General features: G+C 36.6%; 1 long non-coding RNA gene across 1 annotated transcript; it reads right to left on the reverse strand.

The window, feature by feature from the left end:
* Window positions 1-2,693: 2,693 nt before the first annotated feature.
* On the reverse strand, window positions 2,694-15,517 carry LOC110669930 (uncharacterized). Its single transcript, XR_009141230.1, has 3 exons — window positions 15,321-15,517; window positions 14,815-15,175; window positions 2,694-2,852 (listed from the first exon to the last, which is right to left on the reverse strand). It is a non-coding gene; the product is annotated as an uncharacterized LOC110669930 (long non-coding RNA).
* Between the last annotated feature and the right edge of the window lie 601 nt (window positions 15,518-16,118).

Raw genomic sequence — 16,118 nt, forward strand, 5'->3', positions numbered from 1 at the left:
GATCAATTTTGGAAAATACTCCTGCTCCCTTCAACTTATCAAACAGATCATCAATTATAGGCAACGGATACTTGTTCTTCACAGTCACTTTATTTAACTTCCGGTAATCAATGCATAGCCTCAAAGTCTCACCCTTCTTCTTCACAAATAGAACCGGAGCTCCCCATGGTGACACACTGGGGCATACAAACCCCTTGTCCAGTAACTTCTGCAAATGGATTTTCAGCTCCTTCAATTCCGTAGGTGCCATCCTATACGGAGCAATGGAAATTGATGCTATACCCGGCAGTACCTCAATAGAAAATTCGACTTCCCTTCCTGGTGGTAACCCAAGCAATTCTTCAGGAAATACATCTGGGAAGTCTCTTACTGTGGGTATATCACACAGGTTTGGCTTAGCCTACCTAGTATTAACCACGTGAGCTAAGTAGGCTTCACAGCCCTTTTTCATCAATTTTCTTACAGCAGTAGCTGAGATAACATTGGATAAGAAATCTGTCATTTCTCCCACAACTGTAATCTCATTTCCCTTAAGAGTTCTCAAAGAAATCCTCTTCAGTTTACAGTCAACCATTGCCTGATGACGTGACAACCAGTCCATTCCCAAAATCACATCAAACTCATGGAAAGGCAATTCAATCAGGTCTACCGAGAATTCATACCCTGAATCCTTTGTACACCTTATTCACCACCACACTGTGGCCTAATAGATTAGTAACTAGAATGTCTTGGTCACTCTCCTCTATTAGTATCCCCCTTTCTACAGGTAGCTTGATGCAGATATATGAATGGGTAGATCCTGGATCCACTAATACATGTACATAAATGTTATAGAGGGAAAATGTGCCCCTGATGACATCTGGGGCATCTTGCTCCTCCTAAGCTCTCATGGCATAAGCCCTGGCAGGTACTCTGACATCTGGCCTCTCAGCTATCTCAGATGCAGGTCTCTGTGATAGACCAGCTGCCTCAAATTTACAAGGCCTTCTACCCCTTTGAGGTGTAGGGGCAGGCCTGTCTGGTTGTGCTGGAGCAGCTGTAGCAGTTCTGCGTGGACAGTTTCTGAGCTGATGCTCTGTAGACCCACACCTTAGGTAAGCACCCATCACTCTCCAACACTCCCCCTCATGCCACTTCAGGCAGTGTGGACAAGCAGAAGATGCTGGGGCTAGTCCCCTGAACACCGTCCCTGGAGAGTTGTCCACTAATGGGGTGGATTGGCCTCTCCTAAGTGTGAACTATGGTCTGGGCCCCTGAGACTGACCCTGACCTTGAGGCTGACCCGAACTCTAAGCAAGTGGACCTTTAAATTTCTTCCCAGGTGCAGAGGAGGAACTGGATTGACCTGGATCCCTCTTCTGCTGTCTCTCCCTTCTATTTTGCTCATTTATTCTAACTTTCTCAACTTTTAATGTTGCTTCAACTAATTTGGTGAAGTCCATAATCCCCAAGACGGTAATCATTATCTTAATATTGTCATTGAGTCCTTCTTCAAACCTCTTACACCTTTCAGCTTCATTGGGGACTATTGCCCTTTCGTAGCGGCTTAGTCTGATAAACTCCCTCTCATACTCCGCTACTGAGAGCTGCCTCTGCCTCAGACTGATGAATTCTGTTCTTCTTTCCTCTAAATACACATTACCCACATATTTTTTTTCTGAACTCGGTGAGGAAGAACTCCCGGGTGATTTGCTCTGGCTGCACCTCACTGGACACTGTGCCCCACCACTGATAGGCATCGTCTTGCAGCAGAGACAGCACCCTCCAGGTTCTGCTCTGGAGTGCAGTGAAGTTGATTCAATACCCTTATGGTGCGATCTAGCCAATTTTCAACCACCACTGGGTCATCTTCTTTCTTGCCCAACAAGTCCACAGCTCTAAATTTCCTCAGTTTTTCTAGATGAGATTTCCACTGTGGAGGTGGTGGTGGTGGCATCACCCCAGCCATTTGTCTGAAGAAATCTGCCATTTGCTGAAACATAGCTAGCGAGGTCGTGCAGCACCCGGTGCCGGTGGAGCAGTTCTTCCCCGCCTCCGCCTCACCGCAGTGGAGCATGACTCTCCACTTCTTTCTCAACTGCCCTCTGTGATGTAGGGTCCATATCCTAATCAAAATAAGAAAAACAAACAGATTTGCATTAGTGTCACCTCGACTCTTACAAATGCAATGCATGGTATGGACTCTATCTAGACCCAGAAATGCACTAAACCGTGCTCTGATATCACTAAATGTGACACCCTTTACCCGTCTATAATGTAACCGAGTAAGATATGCTACACAATGTGCCGGAGTAACAAATCTTATTTTAGTACAATTTACCCTTTTCTTAATTTATTTATTTATCACAAAGTGAAATTTATGGCATTTAATTTATTTATTGAAATTTTGAATTAATTTAAGGTTATGAAAATTTTACAAAAAATCCGGCAGAGTGCTAGCTAAAATAGAGAAAAAAGTTCTTTGAAACCTGTAGAAAACACTTTCAATAATTGTTCAACTCCACAACTCCAAATATATCATCAATTCTCAACACATTCTCATCCATTTCTCAACAATTCCAATCATTCAATTCACATCATGTTTATACTCAAATTATAAGTAAATACTCAAATTTTATTTATGAACACAAATTTACAGATAATTATATTAATACAAAATTATATTACATAAGTTGCAACTATACATGATATAATAAAAGATTAATTACACAATTTACAAAAATTTCAAAATACAAAAATATAAACTAGTGTCCTACCAATACACTGTAGCTGTGAGGTGACAGAGGACACTCACAGATTTGATCCTCACCTGGATTGGGGTCTACTGGAATCACGCTCTGTATCTCCAGTACCTACGCGTGGCAAAAGCAATGCACTAAGCAATACTGCTTAGCGGTGCCAATAATAAAATGAAAAGAACTAAAAAGAAATAAACATGCAGTATATATGTTGATTTCTCATACGGATAAATGTTTTGTAATTATTTGTAGTATTATTTATTTGGTACTTTTTATATCAATAATTGATTAAAATTTATCAATTTTTTTTTATTGCCCAAGTAACCTATACTAGTTGATTAGACTGGATAATGGGTAAACTAGCACTGGGCACCAAGTACCTCGGGCCGTCACACCATCAGTCACAATGTGTCTCTTGGTATGCAACAGAACAGCTAATAAGCTGTAATAAATATTAGGCACAAGGCCAAGTATCACAATAGTGTCAGAATGGCTAAAAGCCATAAAATCACAGAATGACCATTTAAGCCATGAATCACAGAATGGCATGATGCCATATGCAGTACTACTAACAGAATTCTATTGGCATGCCAACCTATCCAAACCAATCACACTTGGCCTACTAGAGCATTTAACATTTTTAATTATGCAATTCTTTAAAATTGAAATTTAATTGTTACTATTCATTCCATTAGTCAACTAAAATGCTGATTTTTTCATAGACAATAGGTATATTGATTCTAATATCACCAACATACCACATTTTGCATTCTAAAATTGTTGGCATTAGTTGCCAATACCATTATAAGGCTTACTGTTGATTATTTTAAAATTTTTATATTTCAAGCACTAAGTTTACTGTTCCATTGGTCATTTGTACAGTAGGAATTTGACAAAATTCTCTTCATGAAATTTGTTCCTTTATGTGTCTTCTTTAATTCCCTTTTTGAATCACTACATTTGGAGTTTTCTAGCTCAAGATATGTTAATTTAAACAAGACTGGCCGGATTGGTATCTGCCCAGAATTTCTGGGCAAAATCCCATTTTGCCAGATTTTGTAGTTCAAATTTGGCTAACAATTTCATTTGGTTAAGTCTAGAATTAAAGTTTGTGTTCTACATAAAAGTTGTTTTAAATTGTCTAAGCTTTTTATTGATATAAATTTCAGGTCAATTGGACCTTTCTACACTGAGTTATGACCAAATCAATGAACACTGTTCATTTGGTCATTTTGCCCAGGTGGAATGAATGGTACCCAGATTTGGTCAATTTTTAGGTCAGTCTATTATGGTTTTCTGGGTAGAGTTCCTTCATAAAAGTTGTGTCATTATGTATCTAATTTCATGTTCAATTGGCCTTACACTAATTAAACCTATACAACTCCAGTTACAGCTGCCCAAACCTGCTAGACTCACATCTAGCCCTACAGGTCACCCAAGGCAGCACATCTAATCTCAATTCCATTGGTACAAATCACTTCAATTCCTCATTAATTATAGCCAAATGGTCACTAATTGACCATTACAATATTAGTTTATGTCAATTTCATCCACCCCCAAAATTGAATGTTAAAACCTTAACCCTAATTTACCAAGCCTTTAATTCATGCATCTTACTCCTAATTATTGTACTAATCACATAATTAATACTAGGGGCAGCTAATATATCACTTTAAATCAAAGAATTCTCCTAACCCTAACTCATGTCAAGGCTGCCGAAATTTCATGGAATATAATCATGCATCTTTAATTCAATTTTCAACAAGTTTTCAACTTAGCTTAGCTTAAATTCATGTTTAGAAGGAAGTAAGAGCAAAGAATATGGCACTAACCTCTTGGATGATTTTATAAACTTGTTCACACCTCACTTTCTTTCATTTTCTCTTCTTTTAATTGCTGCCCAAGTCTTACTCTAGTGGTAAGGGAAATTTTTAGTGAAGGAAATATGAGGTTTTGAGGTGAATTGAAATGGGAAATGAAGCTTAAGGGAGCTTTAATGGTGGAAAGGGTTTTGGGAATGGGTTCCGCTAGTTGGAGGTAAGGGAAGATAGAAATTTTGGTTAATTTTTCTGCCCATTTAACTCTTTTAATGGGGTGTATAACATGTGTCATAAGGTGATTGGATGGAAGCATTTTAATGACATAAGCATGAGATCAAAATTTCAAATTTTAACTCATTTTCTCTTCTTTTATTTTCTACTCATTTTTAGTTCAATTTTTAGCAATATTTATTCATATTTTATATCATATAATTCATTTACTTAATTGGACAAGTTGGCCAAAACTCATCTCTGAAGATGAAATGACCAAAATGCCCTCCGTTTGGCTTAAGGAGCCAAAACTGTCTGTACCAATCTAAAAAATTTTCTAAGTATTTTCTTGACATTCTAATGCCAATAAAACCTCAATGACTCTTCTCTGGAGTCCCAAAAATTATTTCACGAATTTTTTCCCTGGGTTTAGGGCTTCTAGCTTTGAAAACAGCAACTTCCCGTTAAGTTACCCATTGCTAGGGCACCCGCTCATTTAACTTGGTTGTATTTTATTTCTAAAATTTTTTCTTAGATTTTTTTTACTATTATTTGCGTTATTTATGACTCCTCACTCTAGTTTAGATATAGTTTCAGACATTCTGGCTATCTGGACTGACACCGGTTATCGAAACAGTAGAATGTATGGAATGGCTATAGTGAGGGTGTTACAGGCTTAGGGGAGTTGGATCTCATAATTGGGAAGATTTTGAGGGGGAATTATGTGTAAGATTTGGGGAAGATGAATTAGAGGATGTAATTGAGGAAGTTATGAGGATAAGGCAAGAAGGAGCAATTGGAAAATACCAAGATAGGTTTGAGGATGTAAGGATTAGACTTGAGAGGGTTATGCCTAACTTGGGTGAAGCCTATTTTCTTTCTGTATTCATGGGGGGATTAAAAGATGATATCAGGTCTGTGGTTAGAATGATGAAACCTTCTGCACTTTCCCATGCTTTTGAGATTGCTAAGTTTCAAGAACAATTCTTGAATAGTAATAAGAAAACTTCTGCTTACACCAAACTCAACCAAAATAATTTTAGATCTGCTTCTTATACTTCTTTAACACCTTCTTATAGATCTGTACAATCTCATTTCACCAATTCCTATACACCCAAACCAACCAACTTAGATCAAAATTTTGTCATCAAACAACCTATGAACGTCCAGAAATCTTTACCTACAACCAGCCAAACATCTGTTACTCAACTTGTATCAAACCCAACCCTATTGTTGGCACTAATATCAATACTATTAGGCAACCCAGACCATGTTTTAAAAATGAAGAGAAGTATTTCCTTGGACACCAATGCAAGCAACAAAAATCCTTCATAGCTGTGCAAAGGTGTGAAAATGATAGGGCTACATTTCAGCTAGAAGGGTAGGAAGTGGATGATTGAGGTAAATTATGGCATGATGTGTCTAAGGGTAACAATTTCAGTCCCATGGATGAGGTAACTCTGTCAGTATATGTGATTGAAGGCAAGCAAAGATCAAATACAATTGAGTGAGAGGGCTATATAAAAATAGGGAATTACTGATTTTAATTGATAGTGGAAGTACTCATAATTTTCTGGATGCAAAGATAGCCAAGGAATTGAAACTTTCTATGGTAGATGTACCTCCATTTGATGTAGCAGTGGCTGATGAAAGGAAAATTTCTAGCACCAGTGTGTCCTAAATTTAGTTGGAAGATCCATCATTATCCCTTCAACTTTGATTTCAGGGTACTGGAAATGGGCAGCTTTGATATGATATTAGGGGTAGACTGGATGAGAACCTTCAATCTTGTATTGTTTGACTTTGACAATTTTACTGTATCCTTTCAGAAAGGAAATATTAAGGTAGTTCTGCAAGGAATCACTGATTTGGGCTCTTCTTCCAAGCTATTGCATTGTCTGTATAGCGGGTAATTAGGTATTAAGTATGGAGGAAGTTTTCAAACTCCATTATTTTGCATTCACTCCTCTGAATTACAATGCAATTATTCTCAGCAGTGTATGATGGATGGAATTTCATTTGCTGTTAACTTATTCCTATGATCTGCAACTACTGTTAACTAAGTATCATTGTATTTTTGAGGATGCAAAGGGTATCCCTTCATTCAGATCTCATAATCATTCAATTCCATTGCACCCTACTACTCAACCAATGAATATAAGGCCTTACAGATATCCACACTTTCAGAAAGCTGAGATTGAGAGCTTGCAAAAGAAATGTTGGATAGCGGGGTCATTCAACCCAGTAGTAGTCCTTATGCCTCTCCAGTGTTATTAGTTAAAAATAAGGATGGAACTTGGAGATTCTTTATTGATTATAAAAGACTTAATGACTTTACTACTAAGGATAAGTTTCCAATACCTATTATAGATGATCTCCTTGATGAGCTTCATATAGCAATAATTTTTTCCAAAATTCACTTGAAGGCTAGGTATCATTAGATAATAATGAATCCTGTAGATGTGCATAAGACTACTTTTAGAACACACCATGGGCACTATGAGTTTACCGTCATGCCCTTCAAGCTGACTAATGCCCCTGCCACCTTTCAGGGACTTATGAATCATACTTTCCAACCCTTCTTGAGGAAGTTTGTCTTAGTTTTCTTTATGACATTTTGATATATAGTACATCTTGGGAGGAGCATTTAAGACACTTAGAAGAGGTTTTCAAAGTGTTACAAAAGTAGCAGTTGTATGCCAAACTGAGCAAATGTTCCTTTGGTAAAGCTGAGATTGATTATCTGGGGCTTATTATTTTTGGCAGAGAGGTTGCTACTAATCCTACCAAGGTTCAAGCTATGGTTTCTTAGCCTACTCCAACATCAGTAAAAGAGTTAAGAAGTTTTCTTCAGCTGACTAGATACTACAAGAAATTTATGCATCATTATGGCATAATTAGTAAGCCTTGGATTGATATGCTTGAAAAAGATGGTTTCAGTGGGATGATAGGGCTCACCAAGCATTTGAGCAGCTTGGGTAAGCTATGTCTACAGCACTAGTGCTAGCCTTACCAAATTTCTCCAAACCCTTTGTGGAAGAGACAAATGTTAGTGGCAATGGGATGGGGGTTGTGTTACAACAAGATAATCATCCTATTGCTTTTATTTCCAAAGCTTTTGGGCCAAGAACTAGATTTTTATTAGTATATGAAAAGGAAACACTGGCCATTACATTTGTTATCTCTAAATGGAGACATTACTTGGAGCAAGGACTTTTTTTTTTTATTAAGACAAACTATGAGAGCATAAAAAATCTCTTGGAATAGAGATTGCACACTGATTTGCAGCTCAGAGGAGTTTCAAAATTGCTAGGGCTGTAATACAAAATATTATATAAGAGAGGGGTTGCTGATGCTTTGTCCAAAAGGCCTGGAGATTCTGACAACAAATTGATGGTTCTTACTTCTTCTTTACAGCCCACTTGGATGGTTCAAATTATTCAAAGTTACTCTGAAGACAAACAAGCACTTGATTACATTGCTCATTTGTCTATCAATGACAAGGCACACCTTAAATTTTCTTTTAAGAATGGACTATTATTCTATAAAGACATATTATATGTAGGAAGCAGTGGTAATCTTAGGAACCAATTACTGACTTTTTATCACTGCTCCCAATTGGGAGGCCATTCTGGCATTAATGCCACCAATGTCAGACTCAGTAGACATTTCTACTAGCCTAATATGTTGAAAAGGGTATTAACTTAAATTAAAGGCTGTGACATTTGTGCAAGATGTAAAAGTGAGACTTGTGTTTCTCTTGGACTCTTACAACCCCTTCCTATTCTGTCTCAGGCTTGGCAACATGTCACTATGGATTTTATAGAACAATTGCCAAAATCCAAGGGGACAGATACTATTTTTATGGTGATTTGTAAATTCACCAAATATGCTCATTTCATGGCCTTGTAGCACACTTTCTCTGCAAAAGATGTTTCTAAAATCTTTCTAGACAACATCTTTAAGTTGCATGGATGCCCTGTGCTTGTCGTTTCAAATAGAGACAAGTTGTTTACTAGTCTCTTTTGGAATGAACTTTTTAAGATGATGGGTATTCAGCTAGCTTTTAGTATAGCTTATCAACACTAATCTGATGGTCAATCAGAAAGATTGAATCAGTGTTTAGAAGGCTACTTGAGATGTTTATGCTTCGAAAAACCCCATTCTTGGGGGCAATGGTTGTCTTTAGCAAAATGGTGGTATAATACTAGTCACCACGGTGCTTTAAAGATGGCTTCATTTGAAGCTTTATAAGGGTATAAGCCTGCTCCTCTGACTCTTTTGCCAATTGATTCGACTTCAATAGAAGTTACATCTGATTTTGTGAAAGAAAGATAACAAATGTCTCAGTTGATCAAGGAGAACTTGTTAGTAGCTCAGAACAGGATGAAACGATATATAGACAAGAAGAGGACTGATAGGGAATTCAATGTGGGGATTGAGTGTATCTCAAGCTCCAACCCCATATACAGATTTCAGTAGCTACGAGGAAGAATTTCAAGTTGGCTGTAAGATATTATGGACCCTTCCAGATTGTTGCTAGAATTGGGAAAGTGGCCTACAAGCTTCAGCTTCCTGATTCAACTACAATACACCCTGTTTTCCATGTTTCCTTATTGAAGCAAAAGGTTGGTGATAGAATCATAGTAGTGCAAACCTTGCCTTCCCTATAAGAAGATAGTATGGTGGTTGCTCCTAAAAAAGTTCTTCAGACAAGAGTAATTTCCAAGGATTCTCAGAAGATCCTTCAAGGACTCATCAAATGGATCAATTTTTCTGAGGAGGAAGCCACTTGGGAAGACCAATCCTTTATATTGAGCCTAACTTCAAATCTGCTTGGGGACAAGAAGATTCTCTTGGGGAGGGTATTGTTATGTATTATAGGAGAAGGAGGAAGAATAAGCAGTTAAGAGTAGTGGATAAGGATAAGGTTAGAGGAAAATATTATTAGATAGTCAGTTACACAACTGAATCAGTTAGCAACTAATGAGATACTCTCTTATAAAGAAAAGATATTGCTTCTATCAAGGATTCAATTGTGAAATCAATAACCAGATGCTCTTCTTCTCTCAAGATTCTATTCTTTTCTCATCTAAGTCTTTCTCTCTCTCACCTCATTCTTCTTCTTTCGAGAATTCTGTTCAATGTCTATGTTCAGGAATTGATCTTGGACTGATATCTAACAAAATGTTGCCACTTCAACATCATTGCCACCATATAGATGATATGTGATCTCACTGGACGTGAAACTCATACCAATATAATATCCATGTTTTTTCTAGAGACTATGGATTCCTAAATTAGTTGGATGAATGAATACGCTAAAAATTTATAGGTTACCACATGCAAAGTGAATCGATTATAAGAGATTTACGCACAAATATTTAATTTACTAGGAAATGTTTATAATACAAAAGCACAATTAATAGAAGAAAAACAATTAGGACCACAAGCACCAACCACTCAACAAACTGACATAAGCAATGCATATAATATTAGCATAACATTAGGCTTGATATGGGACAAAAAGACCTCATTGACTTTGCAAACCATACAAGTTATCAAATCTTTCATGTCATTATTCTCCTTAGTAAGCAGGTGAAAATCAATGACACCACCATTACAGCATGAAGCAGTATCATTCACCTCACTGTCACCACACCCTTCTTTACTATCTCCACTTTGAACATAGACTTCCTGAAGATTAAACTTTAGAGAATTTATCACGTTTTCATTGTATCTAGCATGTTGCTGCCAAAAGATTGTGAAAGTTAAAGATTATGAATGAATAAAATTAAGGATTTCTATTTCAAAATTACAAACTTCATATTTTCTCTTATAAAGTTGGATTGCTTTCTTTATCCTTCAGACTTTGGATTAAGTTTTGTATTCTTTAAGGTCTCAAATTCAGGGGCGAAACTAGAAATTCACCTTTGGACGGCCAAAAGTAAATATTAAAAGGAAATTAGATGAAATTTTATTAAAAATATAAAGACTAAAATAAAAATATAAAATATCAAAATTAAATAATATAAAAACTACGAATAAAATGTATACAAAGATTTAAAATATTGTGGGGGCAAATATTTATAAAAAAAAAAAGAACAAAAATTTATAAAATTTTAGGAGGGGGGAAACAATTTTTATTTTTCAAAAAATCACAATAATATGGCTAAATTTTAAATTTTCAAAACTTTTTTTTTTTTTGTGGAGGGAGGGGGATGGCCCCTCAAGCTATATGTAGATCCGCCCTGCTTGGATTAAATCTTGTTTATTTTTAAGTGTTTAATCTTGTGTCAATCATTTGTCACACTGCATGCTGCGTTTACAAACTTCCAAAATTAGCTAATTGCATAGTGATAGAGATCCTAGTTAACTTAATGTAGTCGAGCATTAGTTTTTTAAATTACTAAGTTAGTTCACCACATGCATGCTTCTTTAAAGAGAGATAAGTTCATTGAGTTTTGACTCCAATTAATACAAAATTTAGCAACATCATACACATATGTCACCCTAATCATGAAAGGAGTAGAAAAGAACAAATGCAGCTGCTTCGTCTAAGGTGTGAAACATATAAGCAAAATAACATATAGGGTAAAGATCAACTTGTGGAACCCATTTTATCCAGACGCATGGATGAGTAGTTACATGATGCAACATTCCTATTAAAAAAAAAATCAGCATAAGAACATGGTAAATTCGTATACAAAGTTGCATACGATACAAATAATACAGCCAATTTACAGAACATGTGAACCACATTAAAATAGCAAACACTTCTAATAAAAATGAAAGGGAGAGAAATCATCCTACAAACATGGTGTTAGCATAATAGATGTTAATCGGGCCACTGGAGCAAAAGTTTCTTCATAGTCGATACCATACTCTTGAGTGTACCCTTTGGCTACTAAGCGAGCTTTGTAGCGTTCAATAGTTCCATCAAAACGGGTCTTGATTTTGTAAATCCATTTGCAACCAATAGGGGTCTTGTTTGGTGGAAGATCAACTAAATCCCAAGTATGAGTTTTCTCTAAAGCACAAGTTAAATCGGTCATAGCTTGTCGCCAAAGAGGGTCGATTTGCCTCACGATAAGAACGAGGCTCATGAAGGGTTGCAATAGTAGAGTAACAGTGAAAATCGAGAAAGATAATGAGGAGTTTCTCTTACGGGTAGAAACGACGAAGAGTAGTGCTAGGAGGAGATGCAGGCCAGTCTTTGGATCAACAACTGGTGCCGATTCAACAGGGGCAGGTGTAGTTGGGCTAATATTGAGCACATCACAATCACCTGGATCAGGACTTGGAAACAGCTATTTGGAGAAGTCAGTGAAAAATAGAGAGTCAGTATTGACAGAGTGATGAAATTTGGAAAGAGAAGAGAACATAGTATTTTCCCAAAAGGTAACATGACGAGAGATCCGTAACTTATTAGAAACAGGATCCCAACAACGATACCCTTTGTGTTCAATGCCATAACCAAGAAAACAACATAGACGAGCACGGGTTCTAATTTGGTATGTTCATGAGATTGTAAAAGAACAAAATAAACACATCCAAAAGGTTTAAGGATGGAATAGTCAGGAGGTTGTCCAAACAACTTTTCAAAAGGAGATAAATTATGAAGAACCAAGGTAGGAAGACGATTAATAATATAAACAGCATGAAGAGCTGCTTCTCCCCAAAATTTTTCTAGACATGAGGCAGAAAGAAGAAGAGTACGTACAGAATCAAGAATATGACGATGCTTGCGTTCGGCTCGCCCATTCTGTTGAACAATGGTGCCTTGTTGACTAAGAAACTGAAGTAAAGAAGAATCCCGATATTCCATGGCATTGTCTGTTCGGAGAATTTTAATGTCACAAGAGAACTGAGTTTTAATCATTTTTGCAAATGTGATGTAAATTTGTGATAACTGAGATTGATGTTTCAAAAAATATATCCAAGTAAACCGAGAATAATCATCAATAAATATTATAAAATAACGAAAACCATTTATTGAAGAAATGGGAGAAGGACTCCAAATGTCAGAATGAATTAAACCAAAAGGAGTGTCTAAAGTAGTATTATTATGAGAAAAAGATAATGCAGGTTGTTTTGCAAGCTGACAATTTAAACAATTAAATGACTCAAACTTAGTAGATCCTAATAATCCACGAGAAATTAAAGGTTGAATTTTACTGGTAGAAGCATGACCAAGACGAAGATGCCATTGGTGAATGGAGGAATTAGGGATTGTAGCTGCAGACACAAATCTCTGAGGAAGATGTAAAGATGTAAGCTCAAATAATCGACCCACTCTGCGACCCTCCCCAAGAATCTGTCCCATTTGTGGATCCTGTACCTGGACACCATGGTGAGAAAAAATAACATTTAGTCCTTTTTCACACAACTGACCAACAGAAATAAGATTGAGTGCCAAATTAGGGATATAATAGGTGTCAAAGAGATGAAGATTTGAGGTAGACACATGACCAGTATGTGTGATGTTCATTTTAGTACCATTTGCAGTATGGATTGGTGGTAAGGAAGATCTGAGTTTTGAGAAGACAAGAATTTAAGATTAGTGGTCATATGATTACAACATGCAGTCAAAAAGCCAATAAGAATTACCGAGTGGCGGACATGGCAATGGAGAATTAGAAGAGATAACCTGTTTGAATAGTGCCTCAAGATCACTCATGGTGATGGCGGTAGAGCCCTCGATGTGATAAATGAGGTGAGAGGAAGATCCAGGCTTTGAGACATTCTTGAATTTAGAATGCCCTCCTTTTGGTCTTGGAGGACGTGTGGGACAATGTTCAAGAATATGACCGTAACCATGACAATATTTGCATTCTATAGTAGGACAATATACAAAAGCATGACCAATTTGATTACAATTCTTACAGAGTTGATTGCCAGATTTCTGATGTGAGGATCGAGTAGTTGCAAGAGCAGTTTCAAATTGAGGAGTTTTATCCAAACTGAGACGAGTCTCTTCAAAAATAATCTCTTGAATAGCAGTTTCCAATGATGGGAGTGGATTTCGATGTAGCAGCGACACTCGAACGACCTCATATTCTGATCGAAGAGCCATTAGAACTTGAATGAGATGAAGATGATCTTCACTGATTTTGGCCTGAGATATTTGATTCCAAATAGGTTGGACCTGGGCAAGAAAATCATTCACAGATTGACCTGCTTCTTGTTTCAGATTATGAACAGTAGTCCACAACTGATAATAGTGGGCAAGTCCAGTGGTCTGATATCGATTAGCCAAAAAATCCCAGATTTCTTTTGCAGAGTCATAATTAGCAAACTGATGTGGATGGATGAGACAGAGGTATTGCGAAACCAGGTGATGATCTGATGATTTTTACTATCCCAATCCTCAAGACGGTCAGCAAATTTTGCATCTGTTTCATCGTTCTCTCTTGTCGGCGTAGTGATATCTCCGGTAACAATACGCCAAAGCTTGCGACCTATCAAAAAACTTTTCATTCCTTGAACCCAAAGATTATAGTTGAAACCAGTCAGAACTGTTGCAATAGGTTTTGAAATATCAGATTTCTCCATTGATAACAAGATGAGGAGAAAAAAAAAGGTATAATAATAGGTATGAAAGAATGAACCAGAACAGGTTGTAGAGAGAGCAGAGAGACCCCAAAAAACTAGAAATAAAAGCTTTATGGCTCTGATACCAAGTTAGAAGAAAGAATACAAGTAATGAAGGAATGATTGTGTATTTGTCTGTTTCTCATTTATAGAGATATACATCTATTTATACATGAAAATATGAACTAATTTGGACAAGAATAATAATTACTATAATTATGCTACACAAATCTCCTATAATCATGCTAATTGCTGTAATTATGCTAACACAAATCTCCCATAATCATGCTAATTGCTGTAATTATGCTAACACATGGAAACTAAGAACATGGAAGACAAATATGCAAATCAAATAAATACCAGCTAGATTGCGCATTAAGATAGCAAACACTTCTAATGAAAATTAAAGAGATAAATCATCGTAGAAACATGGAAGCGAATATGGAACTTACTGTGCTATTATGTTAACAAGCAGTTAAATTCTTTAAACACGTAACTGAACTTTGAGGAATCTATCAATCTCTGCGTCCTGTCACTGAAATTCCCGCTCAACATTATCACCAATGAGAGATATTAAAGTGGAGTCACCAGAAGATGAAACAGGGGTATTGTCAAGTGACAAGCCTAACCCAGTTGAAACCGATCATGCTTGCAAGAAATCAACGGATTAAATTCGTGAATTATTCTCCAAAAAATCTTGCTCCTTCAACTTCTTTCTGTTGGGTTCCAGTCCATAATTCCATTGCAAATCAACTCCCTCATCAGTGCCATCAGCCACAGGAGCTGGACTCGGAACAAACCCCACTACATGAACTAGAAGAAAACCAACAGAGAGAGTAAAAATGATTAAAGATAATGCCAGAGCTATCTAAACATTGGGATTAAGTGAAGTTCTTTAACTAAATGAGTTACTACGTAGCAAAGAATCCTCCATTAAAGAGGGAAAAGAAAAACTTACAAGGAGATGGTATATAGGGAGGATGCTGAGACTGATCTTGCAAATTACCTGGGCTGTAATAGGCGACAGGCGGAGAAATCTGGCCGTCGATTGAGTACAAGTTTCTAAAGAAAAAGGGAAAAAACTTGTAAAAATCAAAGTTGGATTGCAACGAATACATGTGAAAGCGTTAGTGTTTTAAGGAAAAGCCATGGAGAAATCACACCACACGCACACGCAGAAAGAGAGAGAAAGAAATAGGGCTATGTTTTTAATTTCCAAAAAGGTCCAGCTATTATTGTGAATTTATACTTTACTGTGAACATTGTTGCTAAATGACTATTTTGGCGCTTACAATTGGTTGACCGTTGACCGTTGGTAGATACACACTGGGCCGAGTCCTCTCCATAAACTTTGCTTAATGCTTGGGTTGGGCTGATTTAGATGGCGGTAATATACTGGGATCTTCAATGCCCAAATCCTAAAACGATTCGTTTGGTGTGCTCACACAGCATTAGATGTCGACCTAGTATCCAATTAAAAGTATAGCAACTGGCAAATGATTTTTTATTTAAACCATTAAAATGTCTAAATCCATCCCTAGTCCAACAAATTTATTTGTTGGGTTAACACATTGATAATTCATCCATTCATTAAAAAAAATACATATTTTACTGATAAACTTTAAGTCAGTGATATTAAAGTAGTTTTTAAGCGAGTAATATTAAATTAATTTTTAAGTCTGTAAGATTTTAAATTTTAGTTCTAATTAAAATTAATTATAAAACAATACATAATTTTGCTACGAATATGAGATAT

Source organism: Hevea brasiliensis, chromosome 2 (genome assembly GCF_030052815.1).
Source record: "Hevea brasiliensis isolate MT/VB/25A 57/8 chromosome 2, ASM3005281v1, whole genome shotgun sequence".
Classification (NCBI taxonomy): Eukaryota; Viridiplantae; Streptophyta; class Magnoliopsida; order Malpighiales; family Euphorbiaceae; genus Hevea; species Hevea brasiliensis.